Raw genomic sequence first — 18,551 nt, 5'->3', positions numbered from 1 at the left:
ACAGACGGTGTTTTTCATTGCGAGGGAGTCTTTGAGGTCCTGCTCCAGCCGATTCCTTTTCGGGGTTCAGCCCCGGGCATGTCAGAAGGCTGCTCAGAGAGCAGGTTTACACTGATTTTATCAGACGGCCTAATTCACTTGGCAAAGAGAACGCCTCTTAATAGAGGTATCTCCCATGTTAGTAAGTGTTTACGAAATTTTACTATTGTCAAAACACATTATAAATGAAGGGATCCTCATAACACGTGGCAAAACCACTCCCTGGGAGAGAATATTGCTGTCTGAGAAGCTAAAAAGGTTTTTGCCCAAGGAAATTGCTGTTAGTCAACTATGACCACGATTTAAATGTGCTTGGAGCCTGGTTTTATTCTTTTAAAAAGTCACCAATTATATTCTGTAAGTATTTGCCTCGTGGAGAATTTTGTTCATTACATACTATGTTTAATAGAATAATTAGTTAATATTTGTAGATTAATTACAGGAATTTTACCTAATTCGGTAATAATGGTCTTAAAGGCTTTTGGTTGTTTTGACCTTTCTGTACACGATGCCGAACACCCGGATAAAACCGGGGAAAAAAACAGTCAAAAACCCAGATGTTTTCAAAGATCCAGATGTATGGTGTCAAGTAAACAAAACATCAAGGATTTTTACTAATTTTTTCCCTTTCCAGCCAGATGTTTGGTGTCATATAAACACAGGCTTAATCTGTTCCGTCATAATCACAATGTTCTTTAATGTCATTTGCCAATATTTGAATCCCTTCTCCACCAAATATCTCTAAAAATCCTTCTGTTTAATTCATCCCCGGGGGTGGGGGAAGGACAAAGATTTTTTTTTTTTCCCCAGAAACAAAAAATTGAATGCCCAGCAGAATCATACCACAAGAACACCAGGCAAAACGGTGCCCACATCTTTATGTTGAAACACACTTCCTATCAGTGGTTTTATTTATTTTTATTATTTTTAAAAAATATACTTTTATTGATTCAGAGAGGAAGGGAGAGGAAGAGAGATAGAAATATCAATGATTAGAGAGAATCATTGATCAGCTGCCTCCTGCACGCCCCCTACTGAGGATCGAGCCCACAACCTAGGCAGGTGCCCTGACCGGGAATCGAACTATGACCTCTTGAGTCTCTACCATTGGTTCATAGGTCGACGCTCAACCACTGAGCCACACCGGCCAGGCCTATCAGTGGTTTTAATCGGCAAAAGATAGTTCAACTTCAGTGGTTGAAATGGCAACTGCATTTTCATTGACAGGCACATGCTAATTTCAATTCTAGTAAGTAGTTTCAGAGAGTAGCAGGCTATGGAGTGTGAATGAGGGCCATTTTTTTTTTTTAATATATTTTATTGATTTTTTACAGAGAGGAAGGGAGAGAGATAGAGAGTCAGAAACATCGATGAGAGAGAAACATCCATCAGCTGCCTCCTGCACACCTCCTACTGGGGATGTGCCCGCAACCAAGGTACATGCCCTTGACCGGAATCGAACCTGGGACCTTTCAGTCCACAGCCCGACGCTCTATCCACTGAGCCAAACCGGTTTCGGCGAGGGCCATCTTTTCAATGGGTTTTCCCCCAACTTCCTCCCTTATTGCTAAGTCCCAGGAAAGGCGGCTTGGCCTTTTAGGAACCCTCTCCGCTCTGGTGACTCGGGGGTGTGCACAGGCACTGACCTGAGAGTTTCAGGGCTGATCGTTGGGTCCTAGCACCTCCACCTTCTAACTGTGTGGCCTTGAGCTAGTCACTGACGCTCTGAACCTCCGTGCCTTCTTCTTTAAAATGAGACTGACAAATGCTTCTGACCCAGCTCACCTGAGGATGTGACAAAAAGAACTTTGGAATGGCAAATGGCTGCCAATATAAAGTCCTCGTTAATATGCAGAATATTTTTATCATCAATTTTATGCATAATTAATATGTAAATATTACTATGTAAAAGCATCCTTAGTGCTAATATGAAATCCAGGGCACAATAGAGATAGTCACACTCAAAAAGATCTGGTCAGATGCTGTTTAGAAATTACACACGGGAATGACTGTAATCATTGGTCGTGCAAACCAATACTCCCTTGTACTCCTACGCCCTCAACTTGTCACCCAGATGAGAGGAGAAATCGTTTTAGGGTTCTCTCTTTACGGTAACTAAATAGACTGATCATAGAGCCCATGGACTGGGTCTTTATTACAATAAAGCACTTTCGCCAATTTAGACCCATACTTTCGGCCAACTGGTCGACTTAACCCCCATGCACTCACACACTCTTCCGGCCAATGGTAGAGACTCAAGCCTTTGCACACAGCAATTTTGTGGCTCCAAAATATTCAAAGAGACCTCGTGCTTTCTATCAAGGGAGATTGCTTTCGAGCTTTTTTTGCTTTTAGTAAAATACGCATCTGAGAAATTGTCGTCAAAGGACAGGCCAGCTTTCCACCTCGGGATGTCAGAGTTTCTGATGAGAAATCAACTCATGTACTTGTAAAATGCTAAAGAACATTCAAGCCCTAGCCGGTGTGGCTCAGTGGATAGAGCATTGGTCTGTAGACTGAAGGGTCCTGTGTTTGATCCAGTCAAGGGCCCATACCTCGGTTGCAGGCTTGAACCCCTGCCCTGGTCGGGGTGTGTGCGGGAGGCAACCAATCAATGTGTCTCTCTCACATCGATGTTTCTCTCTCTCTCTGTCTCTCTCCCTCCTTTCACTGTCTCTAAGAATCAATGAAAAAATATCCTTGGGTGAGGATTAACAACAACAGAAGCATCAAGCACTTTATACTTTCTTTTTTGTCATGCCTCCAAAATTTTTGAAAAAAACAAAACAAAAAACTTTTGCGTTCTATTTTTAAGCTATTGAAAGGTTCTTGAAGAACCAAAAAAAAGGGGGCGGGGGGGAATAGCCCTAACCAGTTTGGCTCAGTGGATAGAGCATCGGCCTGCGGACTGAAGGGTCCCAGGTTCGATTTCGGCCAAGGGCATGTATCTTGGTTGTGGGCACATCCCCAATAGGAGGTGTGCAGGAAGCAGCTGATCGATGTTTCTAACTCTCTAACTCTCTCCCTTCCTCTCTGTGAAGAATCAATAAAATATATTTTAAAAAATAAATAAATAAAATTTAAAAGGGGGGTAATAAAATTAATAAAATTAATGAAAGGTAGGAACCTAGTTTAACTTTTTTAAAATCTGCAACATCAGAACGCGCCAGCAGTCACAGCCCCCACATTCAGAAATGCCTTTAAAAGTTTAGTCCAACTTTTTTCTCCATTACCTGACTGTGGAGAAGATGGGAAAAACAATCAAGTTTTAGTTCTTCAACTTTTCAAAGTCACACATCGCTCATTAGCACGTTGCCCTGTTTGAACACTGCCTGGAAGAGCCAGAAATCAATACAAAAGGCAAGAGTAATAATAAAAGGGAAGATTTCTCGCATCATAATGGGGAAAGGTGTGTGAGCTGGAGGGAAGTACAGTACAGAGCCCATGACAAGTCATGATAAATGGGTCGTTATAAAATTCATGTTTAGGCAGCACCAGGCCGGGGATAATGCCATTCGTCATGGCAACACTAGGCCGCTAATGAGCCCTCATTGCATATTCATGTCCGTGGCGTCTCTTCGCTCCCTCCCACCCTGAACTTGAGCCTGGAAATACCTCCAGCTCAAACCGAAGCCCAGCGTAGGCCTTCTTCGTCTTCTTCTTCTTTTTTTATTTGTTGTGTTGCTGCAATTACACTGTAAAAGTGCTGCCCAAGATTGATTGCTCTGATCCGCAGTTCAATTGTAAATTAGAATACACATCCCCCCAGGGACCCACGGGCCCTATTTGTGATTAAGAAAAAAAGCCCCATAATAGACTAAGAGCTAAAGTTCTCTCTCTTTTACTTTCAGGCAATTAGCCTGATGAAATGGCCTCTTTTTTTGTGTCCCTGGAAGTGGAAAGCGATATCATGGTGAAGGATATGATGTTGATTCTCTTATTTTCACCTTGCCGGGACGCAGGGAGGCGCGAGGAACGGCTGCTTTGTCCCATCCGTTGAACTGATTCACCAGGAAACTATTTTCTTAAAGATGCAGGGTGTGCGTGCTGGGGCTGGAGTTAAGCCACCCCTCGTTGGGGATTCACTTCCAGGCAGAGGACTCCCTACCACAGAGGAGGAAGATGAGTTCCCCAGGGAGGAGGGAGAGCGGGATTCTGAACTCAGCACCCACCTGGGCGGATGAGGTGGCGAAGGACACATGGCAGCCCTCAGGGTCCCTGTCCTCCTTCGGCAGCAATTCTCAACCTGTGGGTCGCGACCCCTTTGGCGGTCGAGCAACCCTTTCACAGGGGTCGCCTAAGACCATCCTGCATGTCAGATATTTACATGACGATTCATCACAGTAGCAACATGACAGTGATGAGGTAGCCACCAAAATAATTGTATAGTTGGGTCACAACATGAGGAACTGTATTTAAAGGGCCAGAAGGTTGAGAACCACTGTCCTGCAGTGACTGTGCCCAGCAAGATTCCAAATGACCATATGTGTCTCCATCTCCCCAGGCAGCTCCAGTCTCCCGTGGTGGAGATCAGCCCTACACAGTGGCCCATATGGCCATTTTTTTAATTTTTTTTAATCCTCACCCGAGGATATTTTTCCACTGATTTCTAGAGAGAGTGGGGAAGAGAGAGGAAAGATTGAGAGAAACATCGATGTGAGAGAAACACATCGATTGGTTGCCTCCTGCATGCGCCCGGCCAGGACTCAGACCATGGAGGAGCCTACAACCAAGGTAGGTGCCCTTGACCGGAATCGAACCCGGGACCGTTTGGGCCGCAGGCAGACGCTCTATCCACTGAACCAAACCGGCTAGGGCTATACGGCCATTTTTAAGTGAATTGCAGCACCCTGCCCCCAAAAGTCTTAACTTTTCAACATCCAAAACTTTGATCTTCTGAGCTGACAAGCACACATTCTTGACCTTCCTCCACGCACCAGCTGACGAGGTCGTGACCAGCCAGCCAGTGAGCCCAGTCACGTGGACCCGGTGCATGTCCAAGGCGGCTGATGCTTTAACATTTGTTTTCGGCGATATTTTAACATTTGTTTTCTTTTCGTTCGTGACGGTCTCAAGAATCCAAGGACAGAAAACGTGTCCCAGTTGGAAAGATAGAAATAGAAAAAAGAAAACAAACATTCTATCCTGGTCTACATGGTTCTCTCTCTCTCTCTCTCTCTCTCTCTAGCAAGATGTTGATTGCTGCTCTGATTTCCTGCCCTCACCAATTTGCACCACCCACCCAACACCTCCTGGGCTTGTGTTGTCTGAATGAACTCTATTTGAGTTTCTAGAAAATCACTTTTATGTCAAATGATCTCACTAATTTCTTAATACTGAATTGCATGTGCATTTTAAAATTTGTTACGTTTTTAAGTCAGTGTTCGAGATAGTCTCATGTCTGTCACATATAAAATGTGTCTGCATTTCTTCCCAGTGACTCTAGTCACTTCTTGGTTAAATAAAACCTTTTGGGAAGTTTATTACTCTATCCCGAAAAGCGATTCTAATGTTGTAAAATTTCCCAAAATAATACAAAATGAGCTCTCCAGAAATAGTTTCGGAAGATCCACGGGATGCCTTTCTTGCTAAAAATCAAACCTTTTTTTTTTTTTTGCCAGTCTTTACTTGGGAGCTGACTTCCTCTTCAATTCTTACAACTGTGAACTGCTGTGTAAGTGATCAATCTGCGACATAATTAGAAATGTTTGACTGTCTGGCTGCCACCTTGCTGCCATCTTTGAAATCTGCTCTTAGAAGCTTTCAGGGGACTTTGAGCCTGGAAACCCTCCACATTTACAGCACTTACTTCTCACAGTTTTGAAGAGTATATTGTCCTATACCAGTAATGCCCCGTGTTCACAGAGTGTTTCATCATTTTGCAAGCCCTTTCTTTTCTTTATTTTTATTGTTTTAATTCTTGCCCAAGGATATTTTTCCATTGATTTTTAGGGCGAGTGGGAGAGAGGGAGAGACAGATAGAAACATTGATGTGAGAGAAATACATTGATTGGTTGCCTCCTGCAGGCAACCCCACCAGGGCCCAGGCAGGGGAAGAGCCTGCAACTGAGGTACGTGCCCTTGACAGGAATCGAACCCAGAACCCTTTGTCTGCAGGCTGAAGCTCTACCCACTGAGAAAACTGGCCAGGGCTGAAGCTCTTTCATATAAATTACATCGTGGAAGTAATCTTATGAGATAAATGAAGCAAGTAATTTTATTATCACCTTAAAAGGGGGCCGGAGGAGGAGGGGGGGAGATTGAGGCTTAGAAAGGTTAAGTGACTTGCCCAAGGTCACACATCAGTAAGTGCAAGGTTGAACCTTGTCCCCAAATCAGAGCTCCTCTGGCAGCCACGCTGCCTCGTCACTAGCTGCACATTCCCATAAGCAGCAGCTCTCCAGAATCTCACAGCCTTGCCATGCACAGGGCTGGTGATGTGTCTGTATACCTGGGCAAGATTGACATGTGAGTGTATGCACACACACACACACACACACACACACATTGTTAAAAACCTACAGAGAGCCCAGCTGGCGTGGCTCAGTGGTTGAGCGTCAACCTATGAACCAGGAGGTCATGAACCAGTCAGGGCACATGCCTGGGTTGTGGGCTTGATCCCCAGTGTGGGGCATGCAGGAGGCAGCCAATCAGTGATTCTCTCTCATCGTTAATGTTTCTATCTCTCTCCCCCTCTCCCTTCCTCTCTGAAATCAATAAAAATATATATATTTTTTAAATCTACAAAGAAAGAGATGGAATTCACACTACAATGTTACCTACCGACCTAGATTTAAAATAAACCATCTATATCGGATTACGAACACCTGCTTAGCCTGGGTAGATAGCCACAAAACGGAACCAATGATGCAGATCACTCCAACTTGAGAGACAGGTTGGAGTGACATGGCTTTTTGAGAGACATGGCTTTGTATCCACATTTCCCAGAGATGATGCTGAGTCGTTCCGGCAAACATCTCTCCGAGACCTTTGCCCGTGCCGCTCGCCCTTGCCCCACCCGTAGCGCGTGTCACATTTCCCCGTGAACCGGCTCAGCCTGCCCAACATGCTGGAATCGGCTCAAAGACCACTCCTTGGAGATGCGCCTCATTCCCACCTCCATCCCTCTTCCAAGTTCCTTTTTATTCCACCTCCCTAAGGGAGCCTATTCATCCCATCACGGCCTTTCCCATCGGGAAGCCAGGGAGGACAGGACCGGGACCCAGAATCCAGCAGATACACACGCTTCCCAGGGAGCACTAGACCCATCTGCTGCAGGGCCTCCCACTCTCCAGGCCCCCACACCCCAAGAGCCACGCTCAGAACCCTGAGACTCACTCAGCGGCCCCAGGCTAGTTTGGCAAAGGAATGGCCACCATGATGATGGGGGACAGGCAGCTGCCCGTGGCTTGCCCTTGTTGGCGTGGCGTTTAAATGACACCTGCACCCGATAAAACAGCCAAAGCAGAAGCCAGTGGTGTAGGCAAATCAGAGACACAGCTCACGTCAGCCATGATTTCCTGTGGAAAGCCATTCCTGCCTGAACTTGAGAAAAGAGAAGAAAAGAAAGACCCCAGGAATGGGCCCTAAACAATGTATAAATGTATCCAAATCCCAGCTAGGTCATTACCTCAGCTTCTCAAAGAAATTAGGAGATGTGTCATTATTTCATTCATTTATCCAGCATTCAATGATTCATTCAAGGAGGTGGGGCGGCAATGGGGGGATAAGGACACATATGTAATACCTTAATCAATAATGAAAAAAAGGAAAGAAAAAGTAAGGTACAAAAATAATAATAGTAATAATTCATTCAACCCTAGCCGGTTTGCTCAGTGGATAGAGCGTCAGCCTGTGGACTAAAGGTTCCCGGGTTCGATTCCAAGTCAAGGGCACATGTCCGGGTTGTGGGCTCAGTCCCCGATGTGGGGCGTGCAGGAGGCAGCCAATCAATGATTCTCTGTCATCATTGATGTTTCTATCTCTCGCTCCCTCTCCCTTCCTCTCTGAAATCAATAAAAATATATTTTTTTAAGAATAGTTCATTCAACAAATACTTATTGAGCCTTGGGTCATCACAAAAATAAACATCATTGCTGCCCTCATGGAACTCACAGTTTAATGGCGGGAACAAACATATAATCACCATAAACATTGAGTATAAGATTGAATATAAGATTGAATGGAAGATTGCTTGCTACCCTCCATGCAGGAAGTATAAGTCAGCGCAAAATGGGACTCCTAGTGGGAACTGGACATAGACAAGCGCTTCCATATGCAAAGCCTTCCAGTGGGAGCCTAAAGAATGAAATCATAGATGAAGACACAGGGAAGGGAGGAAAGCAGAACGTGCAAAGGCCCTGGGGTGGACCCCAACTGAGCAAGCCAGAGGACATTAAACAGGCCTGCGTGACCGGGCCACTGGGAACTGAAAGTAAGATGGAATGTGGTGAGGCCGAGGGCGCACGTAGCTAGGCCCCAGACGTGTAGGGCCTTGCAGACCGCAGTAGGAATGTTGGATGCCAGCTCAAGTTCAATGCAAAGCAAGTCAGCTGGAGAGGCCATGGTCATATTTTCCGTGAGCCACACGGTGACAGTGATGTCACAGTTGGAATAAGGAGCTTCGGTTTTCAGTAAAGAAGCACACAGTGTTTTGTTTTTCTAGCACTGGTTACCAACCGCGCTCTAGGGAACCATGTCCCCTTCAGTCCTAGAAAACAGCCCTCTCTAGCCCGTGTCCTATGTGAGCCAGCACCAGGCCTGCCAGTGGTGAGTGGGAAAAATCTGGCATATCTATATATATAAAAGGCTAAAATGCTAAGTGTCCTCTCAGGAGTTTGATCGCTTGCTAGGACATGCGCTGACCACCAGGAAGCTGCACAGAACGAAGAAAGGCCCGGCCAGCAGCCCAGGGAAGGAAGGTCCTAATCGGCCCTGATTATCGGCCAAGCCTAGGGACCCTACCCCTGCACGAATTTCGTGCACCAGGCCTCTAATCAGCTATAATATCAAAAACCTGAGTCCGTTCTAAGAAACAAGGACTACTCTTCATATGGCAAACTGTGCGTTAATGTCCTACAGCAGAGCTAGAGGATGCTTTGCGGGCTCTGAATGAAATGGAGCAGGAACAGATCCAAACATCCCATAAGGAGCCATTCTCAACATCTTGAAATGCTGACCAATGCTATATGACATGTTCTTGATGCTCTCTCCTACACCCCTTGACCTGGAAAGGACCTACCCTCTCTAACACCGCTGCCCCCTGTCAGAGCACTCTGTTGTCATCCCTTGTTAATGGCCTTATCTCCACTCAGCATTAAGATCCATAGGACAGGAGATGCATGCATCACATTGACTCCTTTATTGCTAATGCCGGGTACAGTTGGAATGTTGGTTTGTCTCATATGTACCTGGCATACAACACACTATGTTGTATTGACTTTTTCCTCTTTCTGTGAGGTCTTTGAGAGCAGAGTCAATGTCGCCAACGTCGTATCTTCAGTTGGCACCTGATAATAGGGTTGATTTATTATTTGGTTCCTTAATGTATGGATCAAGCAGTTATTATAAAGGATCCTTATTAACGCAAGCAGCTCTCTCTCCTCTGTAGTCAGCCACAGCATGTAAAAACCACAGGATCTGGGAACCCTCCATACCATCAGTGTTCACTGCTGAGAGATGACCCCTTAGCAGTGGTGGTTCATGCATTCCTACATATTAACACACGCCCACAACGAGAATGCATGTAACTGTCAGAGCCAAATAAGGACTGTAGCTGGTTTAACAGTATTGAATCAATTTCCTGATGTTGACAAGGTCCCATGGTTATGTGAGATGTGCATCTGGGGGTAAACTGAGTGAAGGGAATTAGAAACCTCTGAGTTATTTGTCCAACTTCCCGGGTGTCTTAGAACTGTTTTAAATCAAAGATTACAACATTTTTAAGAAAAAAAGTTAGATTTTCATTTTTATTTTCACATATATTTCTAGAACATATTTCATAGTATCACCTTTCTTTTTTAAAAATATATTTTTATTGATTTCAGAGAGGAGGGAGAGGGAGAGAGAGAAACATCAATGATGAGAGAGAATCATGGATCAGCTGCCTCTTGCACACCCTACACTGGGGATGGAGTCTGTAACCTGGGCATGTGCCCTGACAGGGAATTGAGCCGTGACCTGGTTCATAGGTCAATGTTCAACCACTGAGCCACACGGGCTGGGCTCATAGTATTACCTTTCAGTAATGATGAGATGAGGGTATTGTGCACCATGCTGGTATGCAGGAGAGGTAATGCCCTAATGCTGGGCACTGCCCCCTGGTCTGGCCAGGTTGGCATTCAAAGCATGCTGGGAGAAGGCAGTGCATTACTTGTGCCTGATTCAAGCACATCCCCAAAATGATGTTTTCCCAAACACAGCGCCGATGGCTACGCTCTTCTCTTCTCTTTCCCTTGCATCCTAATTCAGGTCAGTATCCAGCATCTCAGCTCCCTTCTGCTAACTCCAGGTTTTGGGGGAGAGAGAGCAATTACAAGCGACAGGGAACTGTTCCTGTAAAACTTGAAGGAAGCCAGATGCGCCCTGGCCGGGTGGCTCAGTTGGTTGGAGCATTGACCCGTGCCCCAAAGGGTTGTGGGTTCAGTTCTCGGTCAGGGCACCTACCTAGATTGTGGGTTCCATCCCCAGTGGGGACACATATGGGAGGCAACGGATTGGTGTTTCTTTCTCACATCAGTGTTTCTCTCTCTCTCTCTCCCTCTCTCTCTCTCCCCCCCCCCCCCATCCCTTCCTCTTCTCTCTGAATATCAATAGAGATGTATCCTTGGGTGAGGATTGGAAAAAAAAAAGTCCGTATGCATGTAGATTAAGCCAAAATTTCAGTTTAGCTTCAAGTGCTTAAACATTCAAGTTCAACAAGAACTCCTCCGGCATAAAAATGCTGCAAATCCCAATGCCATTCAGCTCATCAGCTTCCTGCAATCCAGATGATGAAAATGACGAGAAGGCCCGTGGCTACTCCGCACAGAAAGTCCAATTCAGAACAGGAACGCCAGCCCCCGCGGCCTTCCTTCCTTTTCTCAGAGCTGCGTGCTCTTGAGCAGGCCCGTCTCCGCAGTGTACCTGCTCCGGTGTCCCCGTGGCTCTGCGTTCGGGGGAACCCGCTTACACTGAGCCCAGCGTGGGTACCGCAGTGCGTCGGCGTCTTAGCGACCGCGGGCCGGTCCAGGATGGCTGGCGAAGGATGCAGCCGGATGGCCAGGTGCAGGCGAAGAATGCCTCGCTGATTACTGGGAGCGCTCATTAGGGAGGGCAGCTTCCCCTCCGCCAGCTACAAAGGCGGAGTCTCCCTTCATGAAGGAAAGGGAGGAAAATGCAAGAGTGCGTGTGCATGTTTTTTTAAAAATATTTGGCTTATTGATTCATGAATCAAAGAAGAAGAAACGATAATTACCTCCGGTTCCAGCCGAACCAAGAGATTCCCGCCGCACGGTCTTCTGTGTGGTGGAAACAAAGCTTCCTTCCGAAGCAAATTTCACTCGCAAACATCCCCAAAGAGATGAAGTGCCCGCAAGATGCGGCAGCTCTTCCATCCTTGCCACGGGCCACGTCGGGCAATTAGAATCAGTCTCTCTAAGTGCTGGAGCCGGGTGATGCTAATAGATCACTTTATAATGGGAGCAGTTTTTAAAAGTCGCATTTAATTTTCCATTATTACCGTACGGAATGCGGGGTGGCGTCCATCCATTCAGTTACAGATTCTTACGTCCAGAAACGGAGGGGCGGTTTGCTGCCTCCCGAGACATCCATCCTGGTTTTCATTCTCAGAGACCCGAATTGAAAGTAGACCACACTGCCCCGGCCGGTGTGGCTCAGTGGTTGAGTATCCACCTAGGAACCAGGCGGTCACGGTTCGATTCCCCAACAGGGCATATGCCCGGGTTGTGGGCTCCATCCTCAGTGTGGGGCGTGTAGGAGGAGGCAGCCGATCAATGATTCTCATCATTGATGTTTCTACCTCTCCCTTCCTCTCTGAAATCAATAAAAAAAGATGTATTAAAAAAAGAAAAGTAGACCACATTTCCACCTTCTTCCTAAATGTGTTTATTGTTATTTCCAAACCAAAGGATGATGGCTTCTTTGGTTACTTAATTATTTTACTTATTTATTTTTTAAAAATATATTTTATTGATTTTTCACAGAGAGGAAGGGAGAGGGATAGAGAGTTAGAAACATCAATGAGAGAGAAATATTGATCAGCTGCCTCCTGCACACCCCCTACTGGGGATGTGCCCGCAACCAAGGTACATGCCCTTGACCAGAATCGAACCTGGGACCTTTCAGTCCGCAGGCCAATGCTCTATCCACTGAGCTAAACCGGTTAGGGCTATTTTTTTTTTTTTAAATACAGATTGAACCCAAAGCTCCATCCAGTGTGTGTGCGCACGTGTGTGTGTGTGTGTGTGTGTGTGTGTGTGGTTTTCTTTAAGAAAACGAAATGAACCATAAAATAAGCCTTTAACAGTAACCTAAGAAATAACACAAAATCATTTACAACACATGGGATTGTTGCGGGATCTGTCAAGATTAGCCGGTTTAGGGAAGCTCTGAGAATATGGAAGCAATTATCATGAAATTCATGACTCATTAGCAAACATCCCGGATTGTGTTTCTCGTTTCTGGGTCAGTGTGACTAGGAAATAGAGACTCCGTTGGTTTCGACGCTGGGTTATATAGACGGTTGCATCTTAAGAGAATGCAAAGCAAAGCCTCCCCCATTTTGAACTTCATTTCTCAGACGTCGGCAATTTGGTCCTTAAGAGAAGTTGGAAACGAAACAGCCCCGAGAGCGTATGGGGAAGAAATGATGACGGAAGGGCTGTCTTATAAACGCAAATAAAATTGCCCGGTCAGAACGCACACCGGCGCTGGCGGTGGGGTTTCACATACGCGCTGCTTGGTATGCAGAATGGCCGGTGGACTCAAGTACCCAATACAGCGTGTAATGGGAAGCAGATGTCTCACAGAGAGAAAAATATTTTATGGCAGTAAATGTGACATGGGCTCTTAAAGGGTTTGCCTCTGCGAAGCAACTTCCCGGGCTCACTTCGCTTCGTATTCTCAGATAGATCGAGTCCAGAAATTACATTTGTCTTTTCAAAAGGAAACGTGTTTAACTTTGCCTCCGAGTTCTAGGATGCATACATAAGGAGGAAGGATCTGAAAGAGATCATTTGGGGAGTTGTTCGTTTACAAAAGCACAATGCTCAGCAATGCAAAAAAAAAAAGTATATTAAGGCCCTGGCTGGTGTGGTTCAGTGGATAGAGCGTTGGCCTGTGGACTGAAGGGTCCCAGGTTTGATTCCGGTCAAGGGCACATTCCCAGGTTGGGGGCTCGATCCCCAGTAGGGGATGTGCAGGAGGCAGCCGATCCATGATTCTCTCTCATCATTGATGTTTCTCTCTCTCCCTCTCCCTTCCTCTCTGAAATAAAAATAAATATTTTTAAATGTTGAGAATGATGAGGGCTATGAAGTGAGCAATAGCAGAGGACTTATGATGATGATATTACTAACGATGGGCAAAATCTATTGACCCCTTACTGATATGACAGATTATGTGCTGGGAATGTTAGGTTCATATCACTTAACCATATTGTGGTATCAATCTTACAAATGAGACATAAGGTGTTGAGGTAATTTGCCGGAATCACACAGCTAACAGTGTCAGGGCAGCATTTGAACTCGGAGCTATTGAACCCCAGAGCGTAAGCAGCACATTCCACTCACCCATGAACCCTGGCACATCCACGGTGGTCCCTGTTCAGTCCCAAAATTGTAATCAAAGAGAAGATATGATGGGACAGAAACACATGTCTGAAGCCCTGGCCAGTTTGGCGCAGTGGATAGAGCGTCCACCTGCGGACTGAAGGGTCCTGGGTTCGATTCCACTCAAGGTCACATGCCCAGGTTGCAGGCTTGATCCCCAGTAGTGGGTGTGCAGGAGGCAGCCGATCAGTGATTCTCTTTCATCATTGATGTTTCTATCTGTCTCTCCCTCTCCCTTCCTCTCTGAAATCAATAAAAATATTTTTTTAATAAAAATATTTTTAAAAATTAAAAAATGAGTGTCTAGAATGGGTGATATTTGGAGAGCAGAGGCCCAGATGAAGAGAACAAGTATCTTTAGTGATGATGGGACGTAGGAAAGTCTTACCTAAGGAAGGTTAGCAGCTGAGTGGCAAACCCCACTGACAAGTCCTTGGCTGTGGCGCGGGCCCCACCATGAGGGTGTCCATGCTGCATCTGATGGAGATGCTGGGTGTTCGGTCCCCAGGGCCCATTGCCCTGTGACACTTGGCTGGGCAAACAGCACCTAAGACAAGACAAATGAGAGCAGAAAAGAAAGACATGAGCCGCATGGAATATCAGAAGTGGTTCTTGCCTGGCCAGTGTGGCTCAGTGGTTGAGTGTCAACCTATCAACCAGAAGGTCATGGTTCGATTCCCGGTCAAGGGCGCGTGCCTGGGTTGCGGGCTCGATCCCAGTAGGAGGCGTGCAGGAGGCAGCCGATCCATGATTCTCTCTCATCATTGATGTTTCTATCTCTCTCTCCCTCTCCCTTCTTCTCTGAAATCAATCAAAATATATTATAAAAAAGAGAGAGAGAGAGACCTTAGGCCTGGCCAGTGTGGGTCAGTGGTTAGAGCATCGGCCTGTGCACGTTGGTTGGATTCCCCATCAAGGAGGGGGCACACACGTGTGAGGAGGCAACTAATCAATGTGTCTCTCTCACATCGATATTTCTCTCCCCCCTACCTCCCTCTCCCTTCCACTCTCTAAAAATCAATGGAGAAAAATATCCTCAGGTGAGGATTAACCAAGAGAGAAAGAGAGGGAGAGAGACAGAGAGGCCTTGGCTGAGGGCTGCTCGGACACAGCGGCCTGGAGCCCGCCCGGCTCTCCTTGCTCAGAGAGGAAGCGACCCGGGTCACTGAACAACGGATCAAGCTTGGAGGCTGAGGGCCAGGCACAAACCAGACCAGAAACTGTCCCCCCCCACGTGGAGGGCGTACGTCCCATCTGTGCCATCCCTGGGAGCCGCCCGTGACAAGCCCCGGTGGGTGCGCACGGACCACACGCTCCCAGAGCCTTAGAGACGCGGCCCCAGGAATGGCAGGCACGTTGGCGAGAGCAGCGCCGGGGCCTGGCCGCGCCCGGCAGCCGAGTAACATCATCTCAGGTCAAGGAGAAGCCCCGCAGCCCAAAATAGCCGCCCTGCCCAGTTGCCACAGGCTCTAAAATTACCCCGTGGAGACCTCGTTTTCATTGGGGGCGATCCGGGGTGGGGGGCCCAGGAAATGCCTCCAGATGGACGCGCAAAAGGCCTGCCCGCTTCTGGGAAGGAGGGGGTGTTGCCAGGAGAGGAACGGGGCACAGGAAGTGCTGGGGAGGGCACCCAGGGGCAGCTTCTCCTATTTCACTTTTCCCCGGAGGAGCCTCGCTGGCAGCCACTGGGTAGCACCGAGGCCCGAGCCACTCGCCAGTAAATGTGAACCAGGCGTGCAAACAGCTCTGACCGTGTCTTCCTTGAAATGCCTTCCTGAGATATTGCAATGCAGAGCTGCACGCTTCAAATTGCCTGCAGGGGTGGGGGGGGATTAAGGGGCGATTAGAAAAAAAATGACAAGATGAAGCGTGAGGAAGCGGGACCTGCCTGTCGTGCGTGGGACCCGCGTATCCCAGCCAGTGTCCGCTGTGGGGACGATTCCCACAGACACGCAGGCAAGGCCGCTGTCCCTCTAGTCCAGGGATGGCGAACCTTTTGAGCTCGGCGTGTCAGCATTTTGAAAAACCCTAACTTAACTCTGGTGCCGTGTCACATAGAGAAATTTTTTGATCTTTGCAACCCTAGTCAAACAAAGACATATTTTTGATATTGATTTTATATATTTAAATGCCATTTAACAAAGAAAAATCAACCAAAAAAAAATGGGTTCGCGTGTCAGAGGTGACACTGTCATAGGTTCGCCGTCACTGCTCTAGGGGATGTGAGGCTATCCTGCCCCAGAGGGTCAGCAGTGAAGAGTAGAAAAGCAAGTGATCACACTGGAAACAGGCCTCCGGGCCACTGGTTTTTGTTTGTTTGTTTGTTTTTAAATCCTCACCCGAGGATATTTTCCATTGATTGTTAGAGAGAGTGGAAAAGAAAGAGGGAAAGACAGAGACATCGATGTGAGAGAAACACATCGATCGGTTGCACGTGCTCTAACCAGGGCCCAGATCAGGAAGGAGCCTGCAACTGAGGTACGTGCCCTTGCCTGGAATCGAACCCAGGACCCTTTGGTCCACAGGCCAACGCTCTATCCACTGAGCCAAACCAAGTAGGGCGGGTCCACTGTTTTAATCAGCAATGGTTCCTTCCATTCTCATTTTTAAAATCCTTAAGAAACGTACCAAAATGTCACGCAGGCCCATCCCGCTGCTGAAGCCACCTCAGGGGGATGTTTCTCTCTGATGAGTTTAGAGCAGTGGTTCTCGACCTTCTGGCCCTTTAAAATCAGTTCCTCATGTTGTGACCCAACCATACAATTATTTTCGTTGCTACTTCATCACTGTAATGTTGCTATTGTTATGAATCGTCGTGTAAATATCTGATATGCAGGACCGTCTTAGGCGACCCCTGTGAAAGGGTCGTTCGACTGCCAAAGGGGTCGCGACCCACAGGTTGAGAACCGCTGGTGGTTTAGACAGCGGCAGGGATCCAATAGGGAGCAAGAGAATAAGGAAGCAGAACAGAAAGGGTGAGACATGCAGAAGTAGTGGATTCTGAGAACCGGCTCCCATAAAAATGACCGTTTCTCCACCATTTAGCCGTTTCTGAAGTTCCGCCAGGTAACTTTACCTCCAACCCTCCACCCCTGTGAAGGAAGTTGCCCTCCCCTCCCTACGAGTGAGCGCACTTGGCCGAGAGATTAGGTGACTTGCCCAAGGTCAGACAGCTGGGGATGTGGGCAGGTCTGGAAACCGAATCTAATTAACTAAATCCCCTGGTTGTTGGTTTTTTCAATTCCAAACAGCCTTCGGAGCTACAGAACCCAGAGGCTCCAGAAATGTTATTCCTGGGTCTTTGGGTAACTCACGAAGCGATTTCTGCAATGACGATTTTTCTCCTCAGCCTCCATTCATTCATTCACTCAGCAAAGAATGATGGAGCCTTGGCTAGTGCCGGGCGTGGTTCTGGAAGCCGGGGGTCACCTTCACGGCGATGTCACATCGATGCCACCTGGGTGGCCAGTCCCACTGTCCCCTTCCCAGAAAGCCTGCATCCATTCCTAATTTTCCAATATGCCTTAAGACAGCGGTTCTCAACCTGTGGGTCGCGACCCCTTTGGCGGTCGAACGACCCTTTCACAGGGGTCGCCTAAGACCATCCTGCATATCAGATATTTACATGACAATTCATCACAGTAGCAACATTACAGTGATGAAGTAGCGACGAAAATAATGTTATGGTTGGGTCACAACATGAGGAACTATATTTAAAGGGCCAGAAGGTTGAGAACCACTGCCTTAAGAGCATCCAAAGACATGTAGTTTATATCTGTATTCACTATTTTACTGCTTGTCTTCTCTCTTGAAAATTAGTTCCTTCAACCTGGCCAGCGTGGCTCAGTGGTTGAGCGTCGACCTCTGAACCAGGAGGTCACGGTTCGATTCCCGGTCAGGGCACATGCCCGGGTTGCAGGCTCAATCCCCAGTTGGGGGCGTGCAGGAGGCAGCCAATCAATGATTCTCTCTCATCATTGATGTTTCTCTCTCCCTCTCCATTTTTCTTCCTCTCTGAAATCAATAAAAAATATATTTTTGAAAAAGAAAATACACAAAGGAGATCGGGTTTTGATCACGGCAAAGAAAGTGCTTAGGCGAATTAAAGCACCATTTGCAGTGCCCATGCCCTGCGCCACTTACTGCCCGAACAAGGGCCATCTGGTGATGTTAAAAGGTAACAAATTGAAAACGAATAAGAGCGAATGGTTCTCTAAAACAGCGTATAATCTACCTGTGGAATTCGCTGCCGCGGGATATTATTGAGGCAAATAGCGCAGCAAGATTCAGGAGCGGATTAGACATGTATGTGAATAGGAATAATGTTGGCAGGCCCACTCATTGGGTTAAAGAGTTACCAGGCATGTCCCCCATCCTGGGCTCCGGGGCATAACTGTTCAGCAGCCGGGGCGAGGTAGGAATTTCCCCTGCCATAAAGCATTGCAGATCCTGGCCAGATGTGTGGTGGCTATTTCTTTCTTTCTGTGTGTGTGCGCGCGCGCGCGCGCTCATTGGTAACATAGGCAGAGACCGCTGCCCAGGGGACGTTCCTGTGTGGATGGGCTTGAACGTGGCATGTGTGTCTTCCTGTTGCGCAATCCTCAATAAGAGGTAGGGAATCACGCAAAGCCTCTTGGGATTCGTGCCTAAAAAGACTGTAAATATCACAAAGCAGAAATAGTC

General features: G+C 47.1%; 1 long non-coding RNA gene across 1 annotated transcript in view; it reads right to left on the bottom strand.

Moving 5' to 3' along the window:
• Positions 1 to 9,929: 9,929 nt before the first annotated feature.
• LOC138998464 (uncharacterized) overlaps positions 9,930 to 18,551 on the bottom strand; it is a 46,971-nt gene continuing 38,349 nt past the window's right edge. The window contains exons 3-4 of the long non-coding RNA XR_011469168.1: positions 14,257 to 14,415; positions 9,930 to 12,072 (exon numbers count right to left, since the gene is read on the bottom strand). This is a non-coding gene — a long non-coding RNA (uncharacterized lncRNA). The remainder of the gene's footprint in view (positions 12,073 to 14,256; positions 14,416 to 18,551) is intronic.

Source organism: Myotis yumanensis, unplaced genomic scaffold (genome assembly GCF_028538775.1).
Source record: "Myotis yumanensis isolate MYYU_CA2020_CCGP unplaced genomic scaffold, mMyoYum1.0.hap1 SCAF_20, whole genome shotgun sequence".
Taxonomy (NCBI): Eukaryota; Metazoa; Chordata; class Mammalia; order Chiroptera; family Vespertilionidae; genus Myotis; species Myotis yumanensis.
The sequence above is the reverse complement of the archived record's forward strand: the minus strand, read 5'-3'. Positions and strand labels throughout refer to the sequence as shown.